This window comes from Ambystoma mexicanum, chromosome 1p (assembly GCF_040938575.1).
Source record: "Ambystoma mexicanum isolate Mex_15411 chromosome 1p, UKY_AmexF1_1, whole genome shotgun sequence".
NCBI lineage: Eukaryota > Metazoa > Chordata > Amphibia > Caudata > Ambystomatidae > Ambystoma > Ambystoma mexicanum.
Window position 1 is genome coordinate 199,593,574 of NC_090921.1, and position 24,881 is coordinate 199,618,454.

Consider the following 24,881-nt stretch of genomic DNA (forward strand, 5'->3'; position numbering starts at 1 on the left):
ACACTTTTACATGAGCCTGGCACCAGAGGCGCCAGGACTGGGTCCATTTGGACCCTGGGGATGAGGGAGGACTGGCCCTTAGTTCTGAGGCCATGACAGTAGGGGAGGAGTCAGGTACAAAAACACAGCAAGCAGATCTCACCAATGTACACACTCCATCACGCTCAGCTACAATGACGTCTAACACCATTCTATTTTGAAGGGCCACTAATCTAATATCCTTTTGCTCTAGCGTCATGTTGTACAATATATTGGTGGTTCTATTGATGGTTTTTCATCAATATCCTTGCTAGTCTCCTTGTATCTTTGCAGTTGATTATTTGTCCACAAAATGGCACAAAGGGTTTTGCTACATCACCCATGACTTGTGAAGGAGTATCAACATTCTCGTCCCATCTTGGACGAGCTCTACAGACCTCCGAGGTGCTAGCCACATAAACCTCTGTTAATAAGATACCCAAGTAACAAGTACCCTGCCAATCTATAGGCAACTAAGGATAGGCTTCATTGCCACAGACAAAGTAAACAGGATCACCTCCATACAAAGGTCTGTCCTCGCTGGTTAAATTTGCAATGTTAGTACAACCCTTGAATATACCCTTTGGCTGAGAAACATCCCTTTGTATGCAGAAGGAAACAGAATTGGGGCTATGATTGATGGTATAGGAAGCAGATATTGCATCCCGGTTGCCTATGGGAGCCATCTTGAAAGAGATCAGTCTAGAAAGTGTATCGGAAGGCCTAATAGAAGTAACATTGAGTTTGCTCCTATTTTCAAAGAGGGAACATCCCAAAGGTGTCAGGACTCATTTCTCGAGCTCATTCAGATTAGTCCCATCGAAGTTCCCAGACATGCTATTGTTCCAAAGACCAAAGAAGAATGCCCTCAGTGAGGTGTAGCATGCAGTAGTCAAAGGAAGAGGATGAATATACCAGCTCAACCCCTTTTCCCCGTGTTGTGGCAAATGTGAACACACCCAGCAATTCATGATTAGTAGGAGAGTGTTATTGTTATAACTCTGTCTATGTTGGGAGTCCCTAGGAGGTAGAGTGTGCAGATGCACGAAAAGGTGAAGACACAGTAGGAACAATTTCAGTAGGTAACAAAGTCTCAAGTGGACGCACCCCTTGCGAAAATACAACTGTTAGACCAATTAGTACTGTGACAAGAAAACAATGGGTCTCATTACACGGAAGGCGGTAAGGGTTAACGGTCACCGGTAAGGGTACCGGTGACGTTAACCCCTTACCGCCTTATTACGAGGTCCCTTTGCGGGACCCGACTTTAATGCCTGGTGTAGACCAGCCTTTAAAGTTCGGACCCGCAAAGGGACCTTGGTGCTAATTACAGTACCGCAATTTGCGGTACCGTAATAACTGCACAGTCTATTCTTCCCTCCATGTTCCTGCATCAACACAGCCAAAGCGTATCCTTCACATTCATGCACATACAAAACAAAGGCCTTATCATAACTTGGTGTGCCCAAAACTGATGCTGAACACAATGCAGCCTTGAGCAGATCAAACGCTTTCTGGCAATCCAAGTTCCACGGTAAAGGCAAAGAAATGCCCTTCTTTGTCAATGCCAACTTTGGTTTTATCATTAATGAGAAATTTGGGATCCACTGTCTACAGTACGGAGCCATGCCTATCAAGGCTCTGACCTCTTTCTGTGTGTTTGGGACAGACATGCTAGAGATGCTTTTTATCCGTTCAGGTGTCAGTCTTCGTCCCTCCTTTGACACGAGATAGCCTAAATAGGTGACGTCCTGTCAACAATACTGAAACTTTTTCAATGAAGCCTTATGCCCATGTTCTGCTAGATGAATAAGCAACAACACAATGCCCTCCTTGCAAGCAACTTCTGAGACTGCAGCTAAAAGAAGATCGTTGAAATACTGTAACAACGTACAGTGTATCGAGCTGTTCCTTCAAAGCTCTGCTGTAAATGCCTGGACTCTCAGTGTATCCTTGCGGCACATGAGTGAATGTAAACGAGCGTCCCCCTAGGGTCAAATATTACACTATTGTACAAGGAATTAAACAAGTTTGCATGTCCATGAAGTTAAAATGATGCTGTTGGTTCTCTGATCCACGCTAAGCCTTGTTCCAAGAATCACTACAATGCAGTTCAGCAAGAACACACGATCTACGTTTGTTATACATTGTCTTTTTGTTTATATGAGGATGAGGCTTGTGAGCGCAGACAACACTTGGATGGCAGTTCATTCGAGTCACAAGGTTTCTTTACATTGGTTAAACAATCTGCTCTCGGTCAGCCTAAACAGTAACAGAACTCAAAGGTTGTTCAACTCGGCTGCAGGTTGAAAACACAGTCCACCATTTTAAAAAACAGAAACACGAGTTGAAATAAAAATGGCGGATGATTCTTAAAATGGAGGGGACATCGATCGAAAAGCAGAGCATTTCAGATGCGGTTTCCTGTGCAACGCGAATGGGCTTAGGCCAATATTCATAACAAGGTGGTAATATGCGAATATGGTTTGACACATAGCGGGTCCCTGGCAGCCATGTCCACTTTAACCCCATTTCCGGTCCCTTGTGGTCATCTCCCCATGGCCACAGGCTATACCTCAGTCACCAATGGTATATATCACTGTTTTGTATACCTACATTAGGACACTTTTCAAAAAGTAAAACACGTACACATTTGCAAAACCATGATTTTGCGTTCTTGCCAATGCTCTTGCACGAGTTTGCTGAAAATCGTCCATGTTTTATTTTTTGAAAAGTGTCAAAATGTGCATACAAAAAAAGTCATATAACTTATCACTTGCTTGACAAAATCCATTCAGACTTTGCATACACATTCAAGGTTGGGACTATCATTTGTCTGCAAACTCCTGTGCAGATTCGACAAACGGCAGCAAAGCTATAAGCCATCTAAAAATGTGAGACCCCCATACATATTTTGACCCCTCTTGACTAAATCCCACCCAACTTTGAAAACACATTCAAATCTGAGTCTTAAATGTTTCTGCAAACCTTTGTGCAGATTTGTCAAACAGCACCACATTTATAAGCCTTTCTAATATTTTGGGACTCTCCCTCTAATTTTGCCCCCTCTTGGCAAACTTTGCAGAGGCATTCAGGGTTCGGCCTACAATGGAATTGCAAAATTTCATACAGTTTTACTGAGTGGCGCAAATAGTATGAGCCATCTAAAAAGTGCTTTTCACTGACCCTATAAAGCAAAAATATGCATGGATGATCCCCAATTTATGAGATGTTCGTGTAAAACACAGGATTGTCCCCGAACTTCTGAGATGTTATCGGACTATGGAAATGAAAAAAAAAACAGAATTTTGGTGTTTTATGCCCATATCCCATCCCATCCTCATCACCCCTCACCTCCCCAGAGATTGTTGATCTGTTTTTTAATGTTTTTGCTGCGATGTCCGCATACTACATGGCGCAGTTCGCAAATGCAATAGCGTGTCGGTTTCAAACGTTTGTATGCACCACAGATTTTTAATTGACCAATCAGTGGGCATGTCCGTGAACATCATGCTGCTCTCTGATTGGTCCAGAAGTACCCAGGGACTCCGAATCAGGAAATGAGTCAGCAGACCGAACCCAGATATCACGATTGGTTTTTACCTAATTTTTGGACATTTTAAAAAATACAACAGGACAGATTTACACCAAATTTGCAAAAGCACATTTTCAGGAGCAAGCAACCACTACTTTCAAAAGTTTGGAGGAAATATGTCCAGCGGTTTGCGCTGTAGGCGTGAGCAAATATTTTTTTCCATTGTGTCTATGAGGATTTCTCGGAACCCCCAATAACGTTTCCCCCCTTGATGAAACTGCACGAAACTTTGCATAATCATTTGGATGTGGTCATTTACTTTTTTCACAGAGTTTGGTGAGGATTCGGACTTTGCTTGGCACATGATTACTAGACATGTGCATCTATATAATTGGATAATAAGATGGCAGTAAATGGGCATGTGAGGCTGAAGTGGCATTCATTCATTGCCCCTTGCTTATGTTGGATCTGCTCGGTCTATCCCGTATCTAAAAAAGAGATATGTCTGCTTTACCACTGGTTTGGTATTTCATGAAATGTAAGGTTATGTAAAGATGTTTACACCATCAGTCACTTTAGGCGAAGTCATTGGGGTTAAATGTGATGCCATGTTATTTTGTGTGATGTCATCAGGGTCAACGTTCATATGAACACACTTCCATTTATGTAATCAGGTCTGTGATATCACTTCCGCTGCCCCTGTCACTGTGTTGAATTTTCGTCCCTGCCTGTATGTTGACTAATTGTATGTCACTCCTACCTTGAGCATCCTCCATTAGACTTGCATGGCAAGTGGCGATGTACGCAGTATGTGCAGTGCATCGACCGAGCGTGCAATAGTCTACAGCCCGTTTTGTGTGGTTTGAATGAAGTTTTAATCGATTTGGGACACAATGCCCTAACACCACTAATATAACATAAACTCAACTAGCTAGGCTCTGTTTGTTTCACGCTTTATTTTAGCTGAATGGAATTGTGCTTGCTTTCTTCAGCACAGGGATGATACTTGGGGCCTCATTATGACCCAGGCGTTAAACCATGGCGCTATTAGCGCCATGGTTGACGCCGGAATCCGCCATGGTGAATGGCGGAATTACCGCCCCATTCCAAGGTTGGCGGGGCGGTAATTCCCCATTCACCATTGGCCCTTCCCCATTCCCATTTCTGCCCCGTAGGGCTCAATGGGAATGGGGAAGGTGGTAATTACGGTACCGCAAATTGCGGTACCGTAATTACCTCCAAGGTCCTTTTGCGGGTCCCTTCCTTAACGGCTGGTAAAACCGGCCGTTATGGTAGGGACCCGCAAAGGGACCTCGTAATTGGGCGGTAAGGGATTACCGGAACCAGTGCCCTTACCGGTACCGGTAATCCCTTACCGCCCGGGTTGTAATGAGGCCCTTGGTCTAGTTCAGTGAGACATGATATTGAGCTCCGGCTTCGGTTATGCCCAAACTATGTGATCCTGAGCTACCCATTTTTTTTTTGTTGCCATTTAATTTTCTGCAGTAAGTGTGGGCTTATAAAGTATTTGATATTAATAGTGCACATATCCCTCTCAATAATCCACCGAGTCCTACAGTGACCGATGCCCGTCAATGGTCAGTAAAGAGCAAAAGTGAATCTTCATTGGGGATCAAATGCCATTCATTTGAACGTTGCCTTGCAAACAGGCTCGAAATAAATACAGCACGTGCAGCATGGCAGCTAAATGGCCATTTGCTTAGGTCACGGTTTGCTTGCCCAGGCCTCTCCATTTCGAACAGCCTTGTGTGCACCGTGGCAGCAGAGTTATCAGCTGTAAAATAATCCAAGGAGCCGAAAATCCAACATGCTGAAAGTAGGTGAACGAACTGCTCAAACATTTCACCTACGTACGCCTGATTGTGCCATACGCCTGCTATGGAGTTATCAAAATAGTGCACTGTAACTCCATCATGGCATACATTTGAGCATCTCATTGTGAATGTATCTGAGAGGTGCACCTGTGAATGTTCCCTCTTATTAAGGTCTGACGGAAGGGAACCACGGGAAGGAGGGAGGAAGTGGGTGGGACTACAAGAGCCAAAGAGTGTCAAACCTGGAGATGAGAAATAAAGAAGGTTCTAAATATATGTGGCTCCATCTCCTTCCTGAGCCCTATGCCCATACGATTCCTAGAGCGCAGACCTGTCCACCCAGGCACTCCGTGGGCCAGATAACAGGGCCGCAACAACTGACAACGAGGGGAAACAACCCCCAGGTGTGACTACATTGCTTCAGAGGCATCCATCCACCTCATAAGAGAAGGGGGAAGGGTATTCCTCTCTCTGATGATCCCAGCATCCAGAAAATAAACGGATTTCCCCCCCTGGTGAGATGATGGGTATTCTGCCCTAAAGAGATACTTAAAGGGTTTTCCGACCTACAGGATATTAAGCCGTACCTCCTATCCCCGCATCCGGAGAAGAAACATAAGGGTATTCCACCCTCAAGAGTACAAGGGTATTCTGTCCTAAAGAAATTAGTTAAGGATATTCCACCCTACAGGGTATTGCACCCTAACATATAACAGGGTAGTCCGCCCTCCAACGATCAGGCAACCAGAACAGAAGAAAAGGGCATTCCGCCCTCTGCCAATCCAGGACATGGGAAAGATATACCAGGAAGGGGCATTCAGCCAGCATCATTCCTGCCTGGCACCAGATAAGAAAGCAGTCATCTGACCCTGGCATACACAAAGGATCTGCTCTGTTCACGGATCAAGGTGATCCACGGTCCATGTGAAAGCATTGGCCATCTGCATCCTGCTCGGGTAGGGAGCTGCCTACAAATAACTGTCTAGCCCCCACATAGTGGCTCTGCCGCACACACAACATTCTGCCATCCTGGCGCCTAATAGGGGCACATCCAGCCATGTCAGTAATCTGTCGATCCCCAGCTGATCGGCTATGAGGTACGCTGCAAGTAGCCGATCCCATGACAATGAGTGCCGCACCAGCACCAAGCCGCCTTCTGCACCCTCCAGCGAGAGCAAAGCAGAACTAAAAGTAGTGGAAGAAGTCGGCCTTACTCCACCAAGCAGACAAGGATAGTCGATACCCTCCTGCTATCTGCTCGATAAAACGGGGGTTGAGGCCACAACAATTCAGGAAGTGAGTAAAGAAAGGCACTCACGCCCTGCAGTCATAAGGCTTCTCCAGCACCCTGAACAAAGGCAGTTTCAGCCTGATGTGCTGCCATCATTCAAACATCATGGTCTGGGGGAGTACAAACAACAATCAGCACTCCTTGGGTCTTCCAGCATTTCACCATCCAGAGACGACAGACCACTGACACACCCACCGCCATGTAGGCAAGACACAGGGCCTCATTACACGGAAGGCGGTAAGGGTTAACGGTCACCGGTAATGCTACTGGTGACCTTTGACCCTTACAGCCTTACTACGAGGTCCCGTTACGGGACCCGACCTTAACGGCTGGTGTAAACCAGCCGTTAAAGTAGGGACCCGCAAAGGGACCTTGGTGCTAATTACGGTACCGCAATTTGCGGTACCGTAATTAGTGCCTTCCCCATTCCCATTATGCCCTATGGGGCAAAAATGGGAATGGGGAAGGGCCATGGCGGCATGGGGAATTACCGCCCCGCCAACCTCGGAAAGGTAAATTACCGGCATGAACCATGGTGCTATTAGCACCATGGTTTAACACCTACCATGTAATGAGGCCCACAGTCTCAATGGCTCGTGAGATCTCTTCATTGGCTCAGGGTTGAGGAGAGAATCCTCTTCAAATCCATGACGCTGGTGCATAGATGTTTACATGGGGTGGCTACGCCGTACCTCAGATCCAAGTTCACCCGATACATCCCTAACAGGGCCTTGAGATCACAAGCAATGCCGGGTCCAGGCGGCCCGGCAGTGGAACAACCTCCCAGCGACAATGCTAGTAGAACCGAATGACCAAATTTTCAGGAAAAACCTGAAGAAGGACCTTTTTAAGTAAATTCACGACTATACAGTATTCCTACTAGCATCTGACTGTCTATCCAAATCTGGTCTTGTCTCTCTGTGCCCTGATGCCCACGGGCTGTCTACAAATGCAAAATACAAAATACAATGGTAATCCAAATGGCAAATCCTTCATCTGACTGGGTGAGTGCCAACAAACCCTTAAAAGGCAAAAACCCGATAAGACACCACAGAGGTCATGAGAAGCTATTCAGAACACCATATGTGTCGGAAAACAGGCCACAACAAGAGGTGCATGCATACAAAGAACAGTTCTAGGTGTGGTGGTCCCTCCAAAGCCACTGCATTTCAGCCACCATCCCTGCCACAGAAAGAGAGCCAAAGAGCACCCACAGTCCTTGTCCAGTAAAATTACTCCACCAGTAAAAAGGTTATAGGTGACAAGCACAATAAAGAGCACAAAGCAACCATCCAACCCAAGGCCCAACTGACAGTAACCCATCAGAAGAAAAGGGCACTGACAAGGCAAGTATACCGCTCCTACAGCTCCGAGACCAAGCCACAAAGTATGAAAGCATCAAAGGAAAAACTCAGGACACTCCTCCCTGTACAACCCAGCATACAAAGCATGGAGTGGCAGCAGGACATCTCACCACATGGGCACATTTGTCTCAATTGCCAGGTGGGTCCAAACAACAGTGACACACTACCAGGCAGCACCATAGGAATACATGACAAAAGGCACATCCTGCCCTGGAGACACAAGACCTCCACTGTCCGGCAACAGTGGAAGAAAGATATTGTCTACCGAAGGAAGAAATAGTGGATAACATTGATGGAAAGAGATATCGAGCCATTGAAGAGCTCCCACTCTGGTTATGTGGAAGGCAGCTAAGAAGCCAAGCAATATCCAAGTGCGAAAGACAAAAGGAAAGGAATGGTCAAACAATGTGCACAATTAGCTACTGGCAAAAGAGACAGGGGTGTACAAGTCGACGGTAGCAAGAATTACACATGTGGCTGCTACTAACCAGTGGAGAACGCCATTGGAAGATTTTGGAACTAGGAAAGACCAGAAACGAAAGAAGTCAAACAAATCTGGAGATGAAGCTTCACATACCGAGGAATCGATGGTAGGTCCTATGTTGCCCATCACAGAGGAACACGACAAGCCAATTTCCCGGGTGGAGACAAAAACAGAAGAGAGAGGATCTGAGACCACCAAGAAAGCAACTGCTGTTTCAATGGAACAGATCAAACAAATAACACAGGAACTAAGGGTGAATAAACAGAAGAGCTGCAGGGTCAAACATAAAAAGGATAACCCGTAGGGGTAAACAAAGGAAGGCACATGGAACTGTGCAGAACCGGATGGATGTAAGCTGCCAAGAAGACCAGCAGTTGCAAGTCAAATTCCGACAAGTGCCCAAGTGACAAGAATGCTCAGGTTGAAAACGAAACCAGGAGAACTTTGTATTAACTGTTAGATATATTTTCTGGAGGAGTTAGATCTAACCTTGGGGTGTTTTAGTATTGTGATGGTATTTTATTGTGGTATATTATTATTGTAGTGATGCATTGGTGGCTTCCCTTCATAGTGGTAAAACTCCCCTCAGAATCTAATCTAACACTTCATCCCATTTTTTTTTTTTCAGTTCCAGCTACCGGACTTATAACACTTACTATGTGATATTATCACTTTCTCTCAGCAATTTATCTACAATGCTGATGTAGGCTCTAGAAGCCAAAGTGCTAAACACATCATATTATAAACAGGTGACTGTATATACATACACCATCCACTCCTAAACTCACTTACTAGGAACACTAAAAACCTACTTCATATTTTACCACCTGTGACAAAATGAATAACCACCTGTCGTAAAATAAGCCTAGTCCCTGTGAACTCTCAGTCTCAGTGCTAATGAGTGCAGCCACGGAAAGAAAACCTAAGTCCATATGTTTTAAGTTTCAATTTTAACATACTAATGATGTTCAGAATTTTTCAGATAAAATACATCATGGGGTATAAGCCATGCGTACAAAAAATAGATTATATTTTACATTACAAAGTTCACACCCTTCAAAAGGCTCCCCAGAGCATTATCTTACCCAATGTCCTTGTACACGAAGACATTGGCAGGAAATGCAATTTGAGAGAGAGAGAAAAAAAATCACAACAGCAAAGCAACTTTTTCATGAACATTTGAAACTGTAGTTTTTTAAACATTATTACACATAATACATGAAAACATTCTGCTAACTCTCTGGCTATCTGCCATGCATTCATGCAGCAAATCCTCACTTATGACACATATTTACCTACAAATTGGTGAGATTCCTGATACCGCTGACCATGGAAAACCTTCTCACTTGGTTCGCCCACCGATAAGGAATGTCACGATCCCAGCAAGCCTGCTAGCACTGTCTCAGGCCAGCCCTCAAGAGTGTCAACCCCTGGATGCCAGTGGATGTCTGCCTCCCAAAGGGTTCCGCACGTCTGCCCAGCACACCCTCTCCCAGTTCCTTTAAAAACCTACCACTGCCACTCAAAAAGAACACTTCCCCTTGAATTAGATCATGTCACCTCATTCATCCTGCCCAGTATTTTTCCCATTGAAAACTACAGTTTTGCTAAACTACAAATGTAACATTTCTGTCCTTCTCAAACACAATAATGTTATTTTAGCAGCACATATTTCTATTGATTTATTTATTTATTATTGGTTTAGCTGAATGAATCAACTTTACAATAAGTTATCACATTTGTATAACAATAATTACAATATTCATAAAATGCATATAGTATACACAATTTACAGATACAAATATTATTTAAATAAAGCACAAGCTAAAAGAGCTGGATATCTACATAGTTTCATCTAATTAAAGGAAATTAAATTAACTTTTTGTTGCCTTTTTTTGCCTTCAACTGCACCCAATCCGATGTTTAACATAATGGTTGAAACAGATTCATTTGGATCCTAGATCTAATTCATGATCAGTCATCCTGATGACAGGAGGGTTAGTCTGCAACTCTTAATTTACCAGTAGTTGTCATCTCATCTAATTTCAATGCATGAGCATTCTCAGAGTGCCTATTCCCAGAGAAACTAAATGTCCGCTAAATATAGGGCGCCACAGTTCATCCGACGTTAGAATATGATATTGTTCTAACAGCGGTTTCAAATATTGAATTCTCGTTAATAAAAGTACATTGCATTATGCCAGTAGATGTTGCAAGTTCTCTTTTGTGTTCGGGGTTTTGCAAAATCGACATATATTTTCCTGCAGCTCGATCAATCTACGTCTAGCCTGAATGTCTTTGGTATTCCATAGGTTAAATCTCACTCGCATAAAATCTACGTGATGCTGCAGGGAAGGAGATTGACACAAATACTGCTCAATCACGCTTTCTTAGTTATGATTAAACAGATTTTTAAAATCATTATAGTTCAAGCATTTAGTTCCTGTTACGATCCAATTGTGCTGGAACAATTTTGTTTTTGCTCTAGTTGGATCCTGAATGAATAGTTCCAAGGTGATGCCTGTGTCAGCAAGAGCCTGTAGCACTGCCAATCTCCATGCTCGCACAAAACGATCCTGAGATTTGAACATATGACTTAACAAAGCACATTTAAGCAGTGTTGGAGAAAAGGCTAATAAAACTATTCTGAACAACGATATAACTTGCCAAATGAGTCTTGCGTAAAGAGAAATAAGAACTAATTCTCTCGGGATTAATACTCCCAGAACTTTGCTAGGAAGCTTCAAAAGTTGTTTCCAGTTTTTCGACTCCAACTTATCCCAATTTTGTGTCAGAATAGGTGATTTAGACTCTGACCCATACAGTAGGATACAAGTGACTTTTTGCATGTAAAATTTAAGTGTTGGTAATATTGTACATTTCCTGTATTTACTTTGGATGGATTATTATTGATTGAGCAATCAATCTTTTTAGCTTAATATTTAGAGCCCCATAGTGAGCTTGATCATCCGCGTGATCTGCCAACAGCACCCCCAAGTACGTGTAATGTCTAATTTATTCTAGCTCCTTTCCCTGGAGCGTCCATCTGTTCGTTTTTTTTCTCGCATGTATAGTTTGACCATCACAGATCTGGAACTTGGTCTTCTCTAAGTTAACAGATAGTAAACTATCCTCAGTATACGCTGCCAGTGCATTTAACAGTCGGTGTAGGCCTTGAGGAGATTTGGATAATAATACCAAATCATCGGCATATAGAATGGTGGAATTTGTCGAAAGGACATCTTTGGAGCTTCCCAACTACTCCCTCAAATGCCCTCTGTATATCTGCGATGAATAAATTAAAGGGGGCTGAGGCAATTATACAGCCTTGCCTCAGTCCTCTTTTGGTTTCAATATGGGATGACAAAGTGCCCTTGAGGTCCAACCTGATTTGCATCGATGTATTAGTTTGTAACGCTCTAATGTAATCTACCAAATATACTGGGCATCCCGATACAGCCAATTTTTCAAAGAGCCTTTCTCTCGATACTGAATCAAATGCCACCCTCAGGTCGACAAAGACCATATACACTGGCTGCTTCATAGGAATGTGAAGAGATAACATTGCCCTCAAGGTCAAGAGATTATTTTTTGTTCCCTTCCCAGCAATAAATCCAGTTTCAAATGGATCACGTTGGGCGTGCTTGATTGCCCATTGGTTGAAAAAATGCAAGATAAATCTAGCAAAGATTTTTCAAGGGGCATCAAGAAGGGCGATCGCCCTATAGTTGGTCGGACAAGACTGATCGCCCTTCTTAAAGATGGAAACAACAATTGAACGTCTCCACGAGTCAGGAAGACAGTTGGATTGCAGTCTTTTTTGGAATATTTTATAGAGAATCTGGGACCATATGTGAGGGTAAAATTTGAGCATCTGATTGCTCAACCGATCAGGGCCAGGGGCTCTGGAATTGCTGGACCTCATTATGTATAACAAGGTGTCTTCTTCCAAAATCTATAGATTGCTATAACTGTCGAGTTGCAAGAGATTAGATTCTATAGAGTTAGTCGGGAGCGTGTACACATTGGAAAAGTGATCCATCCATTGATGTTGTGTAACACCATTCATTTGCACCCCCAACTGTCCTGATTGTGACGCTCGGTTTAGCAAAATCCAGATTTCTGCTTTATTTTTTTGTAAACATGGCTTCCAAAATAGCCTCTCCAACATTCTGAAGGAGACACATTTTATAAGATCATAGACAATTTTTATATTTACAGCGCGAAGACCCCTTTGCAGAAATTCGCAATGGCAACAATAGGTAAGAAATTTGCTTTTTGTTCCTACGAGACTCACTTTTGCGAGACTGGACCTCAGAATCAAAGACCTATCTCGGTTGAAAGATATATCTAGGCATCCCATTGTATTGCTGCTGAAATAATTGTAACGTAGATGTGTATTGTTCACCCATCCACACCAAATTCTTAAATGAATATAACGTACATTCATTCAGCGAAAACCTGTTCGCCCATTGTTAATGATTAATTGTGGACAATATCTCTCTAAATTGGCCTTTATTTCAAATGTTTCTAATGTCCATTTTACTGCGAATAATTCATGAATGCTATGATTTTGAGAAATTATTTTAAATTCCACTATGCGGCTCTATGTAAATCTATCAGTAAAGATGTAATCAATCACTGATTCACTATTAGTGCGCTTCCATGGACTTGTTGGGGAATGTCACTTGAAAAGGCTCCATTGAGCATGATAAATTGATGATCTAACATTAACCCCAACCACCTTGCCACAGCAGGATTATTTTTGGCAATGTTATAGGGAAGATATTGTAGATTCAGATCTCCAACTATGAATGTGTTATTTGTCTCTGGGGTTTGCGAGATCATATCAATTACATTTTCCAGGTCTCTAAAGAAAGCATTGTCTACAATCGCCACTGGATTACGTTGTACATTTATCAAAGCAATTGTATTTTGATGGTATTTGATTTTTACCATTTGTTGAAACTGGTTAGGAGCAGCCGATGGGTGAATCTCTAGGCCTTGATTACTAGCTACGGCAATCATTTGGCCAGAGGACGCACATCCTCTATTGTTGGCTTTGGCTGGATTTAGTATAATGTCATATCCACCCCAAACCGGTTGTTCAACCAGCCAGGTTTCTTGGAAAGCTAATATTTGGAAGGTACGGAGGGAATTCGCACTAGGGCCAAACAAATGGATAAACCCACGAGTGTTCCAACTGGCGAGCGAGACTGCCTTGTTATTCTGGCCATTAGCTAGTTATAACGCGGAGTACTGCTCTCCGTATGATCTACAATTTTGACCTAAATCCGCTCTTTGCTCATAGGTTTGTGATGTTCTATATTGCTGCTTGTGTACAAAATTCTTCGTGGGGCCCATCTCGTGCCTTTCCTTTCATTGACACAGGATCTTGTGCCAATAGGAACCTCATTTTCACCTCCCGTATGATATTTCTAACTACATTTGAGGCAAGCCAAATTCTCACTATTGAGTGATTTTCATCATCCAAAAATTCGACCTACAAGATGTCGACCGAAGTTATATCTTGCAAGCTGCTAATTTCCTCAAAGATAGCTAGAAGTGAGGAGCAATTCAAATCATAAGCAGGGAATGAGGCAGCTCGACATTTCAAAATAAAATAATGATTATGTTGATTCGATGTGGGTGTTAAAGGTAGTTGCGGATTGTTAGAATGCACTATTATATAAGATTGCATAGTAGGAACGGTCATTTTTTAAATTCTTACTGATAGTAGGGACCGGCAAAACAGTATGGCCCCCATTACGACCCTGGCGGAAATCAACCGACCGGACCGCCATAGCGTAAATAGCGTTTCCGCCATTGCACGATGGAGCAAAGTGCGGCTCATTCCGACCCATCGGGCACGAGCACCACGCCATGGCGGAAGTGCAAAGTCCGCGATGGCGGAAATGACCCCAAAACGGCCCACACCGCCGCCGTACGGCGCCCTAGGTGCAATACCGCCACCCATCTTAGCGGACACCGCAGTGAGCGCCAACCGGAAAGTACGGTGACCGTAAATATACTAAAACGGAAGTAAAAGCATGGTCCCGGAACGGGAAACATCACGCCGTACACCTATAAAACCACAAATTCCACACAACCATTAAAAATACTACCCTGAGACACATCCCAACCCGTCATCCACCCTAGTGAAACCAAGAAAAATGGGAAAAGTAGCGAAGAAAGCGTGCGACCGCAAGCGGCAGGTCCACTTCTCCCGTGAGGAACTCACCGTGCTCACAGAGACCCTCCAGGAGAATGCTGCCGCCGTCTTCTCCACGCAAATGACCAGGACGGCACTTGCGAACAAGAAGGCCATATGGGCCCTGGTGGCACAGCGGGTAAGTGCGGTGGGGACCGCACCCCGCAACCCACAGCAATGCAGAAAGCGATGGGACGACCTGCGGATACGCGTCCGTAGCATACTTTCTGCAAACCGCAACATTGCCACAGCTACCGCGGGAGGATCGGAATCACCCATCAAGTTGACCCCCTGGGAAGAAATCTGTGCCTCCACCATTGGAATGGAGAGCATAGAGGGAGTCGGAGGGATGGAGAAAGGAGTGCAGACATCCGAAGAATCAGGTAGGTGTCCCAAATAAAACAATGCCAAAACCACAATGTCCAATCAAGTGAAGTACCACGTGCCCACATAGTGCAACAGTAACACATGTCCAGGAGAACGTCCACATACATTGGCCTGATAGCACACTTTAAAACTCACATCAAATACATAAATAATTAAAAATCCTAAAAACACCCTCTACACGTGCAGCAGGCACACCCTAACTGCAGGCTGCCAAACAACTGCACCCTCACTCCACACACAAATGAAACCACCTCCAAGGCCCCGACCCAAATCACCCTCAGGTACCACCCCAATGCATGTGATACATTGCCATTCCAATTCCCACAGACCCATTAATAACGCTCGCCCTCCTTTACTCCACCACAGGGTCCGATCCAAACGACGAGCTCCAGGACACCCCTACCAGCACACCTGCAAAGAGGGCCAAGACCAACGGCCAAAGACCCTCCACCTCAGCTGCACGCATCAAGACACGGAAGCAGCACAAATCAAGTGGCAGCACAGAGGAGGGAACTCCAACAGGCACCCCAGCAGCCAGCATGCCCACAACAACACCACCACAGGTCCCCCCAATGGATGCCACAGTAGGCACTGCTTCTGGTGGCAGCAGCACCATAGGTGACACTGCATTAATGGCAGCATGCTCCGACACAGAAAACGGGGATGTCGAAGTTAGATCCATCCATGACCTGTCTCAATCCCCCTGTCTGTTCCATCCCGTACACCATGAGGATACCACGCAGGGGCACCCACAAGACGACGACTGGCCATCCCCCACAAGCCCTGTGGCAAGGCAACATGAGGTGATCAGCCACTCTGTGACACCACCGCAAATGGCCATGGCCCAGCAGAGGCAACAGTCCCTCGACCAGGTAATCGTGCAACAGCAGCAACTGGCCACGCTCCTCAAGGACCATGCCGATGAATGTGGGGGCACTAAGGCAGACATAGAAACATCAACTGAGACACTTAGGGCAGAAATGGAGAGAAGTACAGAGACACTAAGGGCACAAATGGAGAGTAGCACCGAGAGCCTGAGAGTACAAATGGAGAGAAGCACCGAGAGCCTGAGGGGGGAACTGCATGCGACGTCCAAAGACGTATGTGCCGAACTTGCCGCAGTGCGCCGTGTGCTCACTGAGCTCTCACAAACCCTTAGGGACATGCATGGACGTGAGCAGGCAGAGACATCATCCGTTGCAAGTTCCGTCCAGGGCAGCCCCCAACGTAGATCTGGGAGGAACCTGCGCTCCACAGGCAGGGGTGCCCCTGATACCCGGAGAGGGGGCTTGCAATAGCGACTGCCCACTGACAATGAGCATCTTTGGACACTGGTGTTCGGGGGGGAGGTAGGAGGGTGGAGGGGGTGTGTTGGGCTCACTTGGGTGGCGGGTCAATAGGGTGTTTAACATGATATCACATATGCCATAAACAACGCACGATCATCCAATGAGATGTGTGGACATTGATCTTTGTGTACGAGGCCATTATAGGCGTACAGTCCATATTGTGCATGTTCCAGACACACACAGTGCCACGAGTCCCGTGTCCATGTATCAGCCACCAGGCGTGTGTGCTAGAAGCATGCATCTATGAGATGCTGACGAATGTCACGGCCCTCCTGTGCCTCGCGGACTCCTTGAGGTGCTGCCACATCCCCACCCTCATCATGACCATCTTCAGGTGCTTGCAGTTCTGCGTCAGGGGGCATGGGCACATTTCTACGTACGCACATGTTGTGTAGCATGACACATGCCATCACCATCTTTGCAACCTTCACATGGCGGTACAGGAGTGCCCCGCCAGACCTGCTGAGGCAGCGGAAACGAGTCTTCAGTAGGCCGAATGCCTGTTCTATGACTACACGGGTACGTGAGTGGGCATGGTTGTAGTCCTCCTCATGCTGGTCCCGTGGGTTCCGGACTGGTGTGAGGAGCCATCTCTTCAGAGGATACCCGGCATCACCTGTATGTGGACAATAAAGGTATTTTGAGGAATGCCATTGCTACGTACGCACCCCCCCCCCTTCCTGCCAGGTCATTGCCGCATCACATACCCCACATCATCATGAATGAAATGAGACTCACCGAGTAGCCAGGATCTGTTCCCTGCGTGTCGCTCCATGTAGCGTGGTATTGTAGAGTTCCTCAAGACCATAGAATCATGGGTTGATCCAGGGAATCGGGCCAACAATGTGTAATGATCCTGTTGGAGTCACACACCATTTGTACATTCAGAGAATGAAATTGTTTTCGGTTGCGGTACTGGGCCTCCATGGCATGTGGGACGACCAATTCCACATGGGTGCAGTCGATGGCACCAATGCAACCCGGTATGCCGGCAAGTGCATGGAATCCCACTTTTGTGTTGGTAATTTCCTGCTCCGAGCGTGGTAGAGAGATGTAGTCGTCTGCGTGCTGCAGGAGGGCATCGAGCACTTGCAATAGTGTCCGTGAGAACAGTGGCTGTGAAATGCCATGCAACTGTCCGACTGTGTGCTGGTAGGTGCCTGTGGCCAGGAAGTGTAGTACAGACACCACCTTCAGTAGGGGTGGGATGGCGGTTGGGCTATCTATCATGCTGACAAGGTCAGCCTGTGTCATGTCCACAATGGCGGTTATGGTGTCCCGGTCCAAACGGTAGAGGGTGTGGATCTGCTCATCCGTGAGGTTGAACGGATGTGCTCGGAGGCGTGGGATTGCGGGCGGCCTGCGTGGTGGTAGTGGCTGTGCTGGCGGCCCTTGCTGGCCCTGCCTTGCCCTCCTCCTCCTCCTGCGTCTCCTCCGTGCGGCCGGTTGTAGTTGGTGTTCGTCTTCTTCTTGAAGTTGTAGTACTTGCAGTGCTATCAGGTCCCCCAGGGCCAACATAGCTAGTCCTGCCGGTAGCATTTCGGAGTGGGTGTGGTTGTGGGAGGAGACTGGGTGTGCAATTTATGTGTTTTCAGGCTGTATGGCCTCCACCTGTGGTGATTCATTCCACCTGTGCAAGCTGCTCTCCCCTTTGGGCGAGCACGTCCCGCACACAACGCTGCAATTCGACGAATGGCATCTTGCTATTACAATCATGTATTTGTACCCGATGGCAGTGTAACATTGGTTGATATGTTCATTCAGCTATGGTCCCATTGTTTCACATGCTATCTTTGCAGTCGCGAACAGACTTGTGAAGGGTCAGTGGAACGTAGTACTCGAGTAACGGTGGACCCTCATGCAACACTGTACCTAGGTTCACCGACGGGCGGGGCGTCCCATTTGTGAGTGAAGGCAGTTGCCATTTTCACACACAGCCGCACTAGATGGATTAATTTGTGATTTCAAGCGGCCACAGATGCCTTTTCGACGTGATGTTGCAAATGAGGAATTCGAAGGGCGGCGCTTTCGGTTTTCAGCTAGCGGCGAGGAGATGCCCACAGGTCTGACTGCAAATATAACGTTCTATTGTTCAATGTCCTTGGGACAGGGGCCATGGCGAGGATGCAATGATTGATATGAATAGTTTGGGATGCGCAATGGCGAAGTGGGCGATGAGGCCGGACGTTCCCAAATACATGTTACTTCACAACACTGGAATTACGGGCTGGGGCACAGTGGATTTTGCAGGCTGCATAACGCACAGACTCAATGGAAATTTCACATGTTATGTGAGTATGGAAACAGGCGTTTTCATTACGGGATGAGGGAATGATGTATGGATGCATGGACAGATGATTTGATACTGAGTTTGCCATGTACAGGGCTTCTTGGAATCTATCCGCCTCCCCTGCGCTATGTGATGCAGGGCTGCCATAGTGGGACCATCGTCTATCTGGCCTTGTTGAGCCCTCCCTGTCTCGACGCGCCTTCAGACACTTGTGTCTATGCACGTTACCAATCCCATCTGATGGATTCTGTTTTAACAGACGCATGCACAGGTACACTCGTTTGTGATAGTGTTTTCACCTTGATATAGATAGTTATGATTCGCAAGTGGTTTTTGGGTGGTGATGATCCTTTGGAGTGGGCTAGCATGCATATGGCTGTGGATTTGGTGTGATCATTGAAGTGAGTAATTCAAATGTAGTTCTGATGGCCATACTATTCTTTTTCATTTCTTTTGGGTGACAGGTATCTCCTCCCCTTTTGCCACTGCCATCTGTATGCCACTCCTGCAGATGGATTTTACTCCCGACACCTGCTGCTTCGTGTTAATCAGTGGAGCAGCATTACGATCTTATGGGACGATCGCCAATGGGCCACATGCCCTTACGCAGTACTAGTGGCTAGGAGCAACATTTCGGCCTTTCAGCTGGACTAGTGCCTCCCTATTGGGACGGCCCTGCGGTTCTAGGCGCTTCCATGTTGCCTTTTTGAACGTGAATGTAGCCCCTGTGTACCATGAAGGAACAGGGCGTCACACAAGAAGAGGCTGGTCATTTATTGCGGATGCAGCCCACAATGGTGAAATGTGTTTTGGAGTTCATGGCCTAATAGCTGTATGGGCTTGGTGAATTTGTTGTGCATTAAATTTCTATTCTGATATGAACCGTGTAGCGTTCTTCTTTGCAAGTGATGTGGCATATTCCTATTTGGGGAGCGATGTATTGTGAGGAGATCTGCATTGGGTTCCAGCTTCGGAGTATGGTTGCGTGGTACTGTGCTGGGCGCGTTTGCCTACGAAGCCCAGTGAGGTCAGGGATAAGGGCTGCCAATATGACTGTTTTGATGATGTCATGCTCAGGGGCGGGGGATTAGCTTTTGTGTAACAGATGCCGGTCAGCCAGTTGGATTGGTGGAATGATGTGATTATCGGAATATTGCTGGTCACAGGTGCCTGTGTTTGCGTGCGTTTCTTGGTGGGAGACTGAGGTCATGTCCATTTGTATAGCTTCTGTATTCGTGCCATCTGTGCCCTGCAGCTCCCATTGGCCCCTCTTGAGATTCATTTGTTCGTTGGCAGGCATGGATGACTAGTACATTTCACTGGTTGCATTGTGTGACTTCATTGCACCTACGGGGAGTTGTACAATGTGGCCAGGGAGCGGTGTACAGGCACTCAGTAGGGCCGTTTACGGTTGGTTCGCGATGCCGTACTTCTCACCATGGCGGAATGGTACTTTCCGCCGTGCTTGATGGCGTTAGGTGCATGTCCGCTAGGGTCAGAATTCGCGTACCGTTGCGCCATGGTGGTAATTACGGTTTGGCATGGCGCGGGCGCGCGTACTTGGTGCAGTTAGCGTTGGCGTTCACTACGGTGTCGCTAATGACATCGTACTTTGCGGTGACGGGTCATGATCGCACCGAGCGCTATTCGATGGCGGTATTGCATTTCCGCCATCGTTTTTCGATTTCCGCCAGGGTCGTAATGAGGCCCTATGTGTTGAAAATGGCAAAATGTGCTGCTCTGAAGAATTCACTTTCTTATGATTCTGCTGTTTGAAAATATCTTAAAATGAAGCTTGAATGAGTGCTTTAAGTTGTAAAGTGCTATTTTTATCAAGGTTATAGTCAATAGCTTCAGGCAGCACCATCGGATGTGAGACATTGGCAGCTGGAGCCGCAGGTATCTCCAATTGCAAGGCCACACTAGGTCGACTGGACAAAGGGCCTGCGATTGAATTATTTCCTTTTTTACTCTTTAATGTAGGCACTGCAACAGGTTCTATTGCTGATTGTGGGTGGAGATCCTTTCGACTATTCATTTCTGCTAAAGCCACAATCAATTCATTCAATGGAGCATGCTCTATTGGAGAAGATTTGTTCTTCTTGCCGCGTATAGCTTTGCTTTTGTTGCTATATTTTAGTTTGTTACGGGCACCAGGATTTGGTTTTAATTGAGTGGAAGCCGAAGCAATTACCCGTTTTTACAAAATGTTTTACACTTGCTTTGATTGTGAACTTATGTTTTTTTGATTCTAAGTTTATTTTTACTGCAACAGCATTCTCATCCTTTTTCTTCAATGCCACAGCATGAAACAAATTGAATGCAGTCAAGCTTTTAGGATCACCATTCTTATTCAAACTAGGATCAATCATTTGAGGCCAGGAGATGGCACCAATCTTCTCGCTAGTAACCACTACCGGCTTGCCAGCAAGGAGAGTGGTCACTCCTTATAGTTTGCATTTACACCCTGGTCACTGTGTCCATTCACTAATTGTCACCTCCATGTTGCCCGGAGTCATCTGATATAGATCAAATTTTTTTTGGTATTCTAGGTAGAATAGACACATGAAACTGAACTGACTCTGTGGGCAACTTAGCAGACACCGCATTTTTGACACCATTCGGATTACGGACTCCACAATCATACTTTCTGTCAAAGTTTGACACCCATCGACCAATAGCATACATCTGTTTTGCCTGACGAGAGAGCTTGAGGTCTAAAGTCTCAAACAATCGAAACAAGGCAGCAATAGATGAATTCATGGCTTGTAAAGTAATTTGCATTAAAGAGGACCAGTTCAAATCGTCCGCCTTTATTAAACGTATAGAAGTCGATGTTTTAGCAGTAGGCTGAGGTCTTCGTGGCATGGGTTTTGAAAATGACAAAGATTAATTCATGTCATTATGAATTGATTGGTCAAACATACTCTGGGAGTGAGCGGGGCGTTCATTTACTGGAAAGGCCGTTACAGGAGGAAAGCAATCAGGCATAACAATCGATAGATTCATTTTACATCTCTCATTCAATAATTTCATAGACTGATTTATTTCTTCTGGCAGTTTAATGCCTGTGACTTTCTTATCCTGAATAAACGGAATAGTATTAAAAGCTTTTGGTTCACCCAGATTGGTTGGCTTATTCGAATAACCACTCGCCCCTGATATCAATTGTGTGTCAGTTAAAGAAATATTAATTATTTCGTTGTTTGGGCCTCAAGGGGCACTGACAAAGCAACCTTGACAAATTCAGAGCCCTCAACAAAACTCTCTAATATCTTCAGAGGCATTCCTTTTGTCAAGCATGAAGGAAGCTAAGCATGTTCGTTTCTTTCTACTAGCAATAGTCAGTGATGGTCTCACTGGAGTGGATATTAGCAACACTGAGGCTCTTGATATTATTAAGTGGTTAGACATTCCGGATGTTAACGTATAAAACCTTGTTTGCATGTACAAATAAGTTCTAGGTGCTCAATCAGGTTAACATTTAAACTGTGACGTTTCTTCAATGCTAGAACTCACATACGCAGGGGAGAAATAATATTCGCAGCCCCCAGGTTAGTGACTAAAAACAATAAACGAGAAGGTTGGGTGTAAAGTGCTAATTACTTGTTATGTCAATACAACAGTAGCTGACCAACTATAATCACCGCAATGTTTGTTTCCTAATTATCATCAAATCGAAACACGCGTTTTATGCTTGCTATCATAATAAAGCGCATATAAGGGCTGTTGTGCTTGTTAAAAGTTAAAAGCAAATCATTATGCTCAATATCAATACATTTAATAAAGTCAAAGAATTTTAAAGTCAATTTACAACTCTAGTTAGTAATGGCAAGACTTCACTCCTTGCAAAAAATCATGTGGTTATGGCAATCACTGAATCACCAAAACTGCACTTTAATAGTATAATCATTCAGGAAAAAACGCCGGACAGCTTGAGGAGCCACCAGAGTCCGTCTCTCCTCCCTTTCCCTCTAAGAAGATATACAAGCCCTCTAGATTGTGCGTGTAAGAAAAGCCGAGGAGTTTGTTATCGGAAACTGAGTGTGAGGGTAGTTGTGCTTCGGCTCACCGCCCTTCGTTGAAGACAGTTGACTATGTCTCAGCCTCAATAGGTCCACCCAGCCGAGATCGCTCCCTCTGTCACCCGTCCCGACAAACAGCCAAAGAGTTGCTCCTCACTCTTTCTCTCCTCAGAGCTGAAACGCTGCAAGGGTGTAGAGATAGGTCTTTTGTAAGGAAGTGCCTTCTCCACTGGCACAGCGTCACAGATCCTTAAAGGGGCAGATGTCCAAAACAAACACTCACCGAGACAGCTTAACGTAACAGATGAGTAGGTAAGTAGGAGACTGTTCAAGAGGAGAGGAATTCACTGACGGGCTCATAAATCAGCGCTCACCCTCTAGAACTTGTAAGACAAGATAGCTGCACCATGTGAGGACAGGGGGTGCAGGATTCACTTGCTCCAACACGACTCAATAATGAGGACAAAGGGGAGTCTGTTTAATGACAAGTAAATCAAACAGAGAAACAAATGTAAATCAGCAGCATTGAGATCACCTGTCTCACTCCGACTTCCTCGAACTTCAGTCGAACACCCCCCATCTAGGGAACACTTCGCTCACTAGGAACTTGGCAGCACAGGTAGCATCTGGATGTGTACAGGGACCTGCTTCTATCCATCTAGAGAATGGACACACCACCACAATCAAATACTTGTACCCGTTGCACACTTGAATCATGTTGACGTAGTCAATATGCAAGTGCTGGAATGATCCATTCGGCCACGGGATAACTCCTCTCACTACTTTTAATGTGTGCCCAGCAGTGAACTGTTGGCAGATAATGCAGTTCACCATGAAAAATGCAACATGCTCTGCTAAATTCGGTGTGAACCAGTCTTCTGTGAGCTTTCCAGCAAGATTTTCTTTTTTTCTTTTGACAGATAGATGGGGTAGTCTAGTTGTTCTAATGCTACCTTTAGCTGGGCGACAGGCATCACTGGTTTACCAGTGCTGTCTTGCCTCTACAACCTGTCAGATGGGTTTAAAGAACACCCTTGATGCTTCCACACATTTTTCTCTTCCTGAGGTGCCTCAGGTGTGGCTTGCGCTACAATCATCCTCTCATGGGTACGTGCCACCTCCACGTCCATGATTGTTTCAGTTTTGGATGCCATGCGCTTGGCTTCCGTGTCCGCTTCATGGTTTCCACATGACACAAAATCTGTCCCCTTGGTGTGGGCGGCGCATTTCACGACCGCTATGCCCACTGGGAGCTGTAGTGCCTTCATCAACCTGTCCAGTAAGGCTGCGTGTTGCACTGGCGTGCCGTCCGCTCGGCAGTAGCCTTTCCTTTTCCAGCGCGCTAGACCTGCATGTACTGTGGACATCTGATAGGCTCAGTCACTGTACACAGTTACTTCATGGTCTGCATGATTCTCAATGGCGTGGATCAGTGCTAACAGTTTTGCAGCTTGTGCAGAATTGTGAGAGGGTATTCGCGCACTAACGAGTACTCAAAACTCTCCATTCGCTAGGTGTTTTAACACGGCCATGCCTGTATACCTGTGTCCGTCTTCTTGGTCGATTCTCGAATAACCGTCAATGAACACGATTTTGCCACCTGCCAGGGCATTTTCCTTTACCCTGGGGATTTCATCATAGAATTCCTAATAATTTGCACAGTCATGTATAGATTCTCCTTCTGCGACTGGCTGAGTTATGAATGTAGCAGGGTTGCCAGTTTTACATCGAACTATTTTGATCGATGGGTTAGAGATAATCACCTCATAGGTGGATGCTCTCTGAGATGTCAGTGTGCCCTTTGGCTTCTCTAGTATGGCGAACAGCGAATGTTCAACATACAATGTCATGGAGCACCCCATCACGATGGATGACGCCTTTTCGATAGCAAATGCGGCAGCAGCTAGATTTTGTTCGCATCGGAAGTGGCCCTTCATAACCGGGTCCAGACTCCCGCTGTAATATGCTAGGGGCTTGTACCCCAGCGAGTTTCACTGCGCGAGCACTGCCGTCATAAAATTACCATCAGAGTGTGAGAACAGGTAGAATTCCTCTGCATAATTAGGAATCCTGAGAACTGGGGCCTTACAAA

At 45.6% G+C, this 24,881-nt stretch overlaps 1 protein-coding gene across 1 annotated transcript in view; it reads left to right on the forward strand.

Moving 5' to 3' along the window:
- The window catches only part of LOC138467613 (extracellular calcium-sensing receptor-like), a 232,990-nt gene that overhangs the window by 8,042 nt on the left and 200,067 nt on the right, over positions 1-24,881 (forward strand). The window lies entirely within an intron of this gene.